Here is a 2570-nt window from a genome sequence, read left to right on the forward strand (position 1 = left end):
CTCAGCTACGCCGCTTACTCGAAAAAGATTCTAATGTTCTTCTTTACATGGGACATAGTTGCGTGACCCTAACTTTGTTTTATAATTTCTCCTAAACGAAGGCCCATTGGCACAAACGCCTTTAGGGTTTTTATTAGCTACATGTAAGCTATCGAACGCACTATGACTCGTTGGAAAAGCGATTTCCTAATTGGCGTCATTTCCTTGTTAGGGTTATCGTAATGTATCCACTTTTTATCGTCAGTTACGATACGATGCAAAAAATCTTTCCTTTTCTGCCGTTGAAGCAGCTGTTCACACGTGAAACACCGTTCGACATCTCTCGGCTTCAACTCGTACGGCACTCAACCCTTATAGAAATATCATACTAAAAATCATTAATAATTACTTATTTTCAATATTAAAAATATTGGATAATAAGTAATTATCAATGATTCTTAGTATGATATTTCTATAAGGGAATGTCCTTGCTTTTGAATCATTCATAATATTTTCAAACGTTTCAAAACTATTGTGTGATCAACTCCTAATGATTCTGCAAGTTCAGCTAGCGTCTGACATGAGTCTTCATGAAATAATGTCTCCAATTCTTCCTTTTTAAACTTTTTCGGTGCGCCAGAGCGTTCTTTATCCTCAACATTAAATCATTATTTTTAAAGCGTCTAAACCAATCTCTGCATGTTGTTTCCGACTAGAGATGCCCGATTCTTAATCAATTCGATTCTTTCCCTAACAAATTTAGGGAAAAGAAGTTATTCGTGCTGCTTGCATGTTTCATATTTTTCGCTTTTAAAAAGAGATGGACGCCTAATCAGATGCTTGGAAAAAACAATCGAGTTGGTTGTCTCGTTTTTGCTTCTTCGAAACATTCCAATATACTTCTAGTTCTGTCTAGTTTTAAATACGAAAAAATGCGAAGAGTGCAAACAATATGAATGAGCCTGTTTTTGAGAAAAGAATCGAATCAATTCAGAATTGGGCATCTCTATTTCCGACAGAGCATGATCGCTGTAAGTCTCAACAAGAATTCTATTTTTTTTTTTAATAAAGTAGTGCAGTAAAATTCCCCGCAAATACTTTTTTGGCACGAAACTCGACATGTTAACACTATGAAAAAAAAAGTTGTTTACACTTCGGCGAAATGACATACACTGAATTTCAAGTTTGCTTATAGTACTTTCTTATAGATGCGTTACTATCTTAAACTACACGCACGCAGTTCTGGTAACGTCATCTGTTGGAAGACAGCGAGAACTTATTCAAAGTCCTGATATTATATTTTTGTTTCTTTGTACGACTCTCGGAACCGTGACCTCAAAATTGTGAATATTATTTTATCGCAAATTAAGATTGCATGCAAAAATATCAGAAATATATATAAAAATATTCTTGGACTTTATTTAATATTTAATATTATATATTTAGAAAAGAAAAAGGAGGATTACCTTTTATTACTATTAAATCGTGGAGATGTAGAAACGTGGACACAGATGTAGAGGCATGCAGACAAAAAAGATCGGTACCGACACTATCAGAAGTTGCGTTCTAATGATATTGCTGTATATATCTTCTAGGACTGTCCCAATTACACATTACCAACCTGTGCTCTGCTTCATCTAGTAAATTACTAAATCCAACTAGATCAAACCAATCTTTACACTCCGTGTCCAATCGGACTGTGTGCTTCTGAGTCTTATCCATTTGCTATTAATACCGCACTATTAAATTCTGCATAATTTATAACTATGTGCTGAGAATATACCAGAAATTATATACTACAAGAGATTTTGTACATTTTCATTATATTACATATATATTCTGAAAACATACAAGAAATAATATAATGAAATTTGTACTTATTTTTATATCACATCACGTGCGCATTTAAAATACTTTTGATTTTTAATTTTCCATAATTTTCCATAATTTTGTCACAAAACACAAATTTTAAGAAATGTTATCAAGTAACAATGCCAATATAATAATTTCCCAATAGTTACAATTTTATACGAGTTATATAACTGTTTCATTAATATTAAATTTTAATTATATATTGAGTTATATAACAACAATATTAAATTTAAAAAATATATATAAAAGGGCTAATTTGAGTTCAAGCACAGATATAATAGTGCTATTATATCATATAGATAAAGCCTTCCTTATGTTAGGAAATAAAGAAATCCTTTATTGAATATAACATAAATCATCAAACGTTTCGGCTCAATCGTGAACCCTCTTCAGTGATAATTACAATAAAATAAAATTACTCAAGGATTGTACAGAAAGTATTACAAAATGATGGTATCGTGACTCGGGCGAAACAAACAGATCTCAATGTTCTTCTTGACATTACAATCGACAAAAACGTTAAGAGAACAGTGATTTTAGTGAGAACAGTAGATAATTTGATCCAAAAATTATGATGTGTCTGTCATAACTCTAAACATTAAAAAACCCCCCAAAAACAAAAATAAGTAAGAATTGTAATATCAATATATAAAAGTAAATATTTAAATGATAAATTACCTCAAATAAAAGTAAGCTACTATAGAAATGTGAAACGTTCC

Source organism: Odontomachus brunneus, unplaced genomic scaffold (assembly GCF_010583005.1).
Source record: "Odontomachus brunneus isolate Ranch 3 - 2012 unplaced genomic scaffold, Obru_v1 Obru_scaffold_116, whole genome shotgun sequence".
Classification (NCBI taxonomy): domain Eukaryota; kingdom Metazoa; phylum Arthropoda; class Insecta; order Hymenoptera; family Formicidae; genus Odontomachus; species Odontomachus brunneus.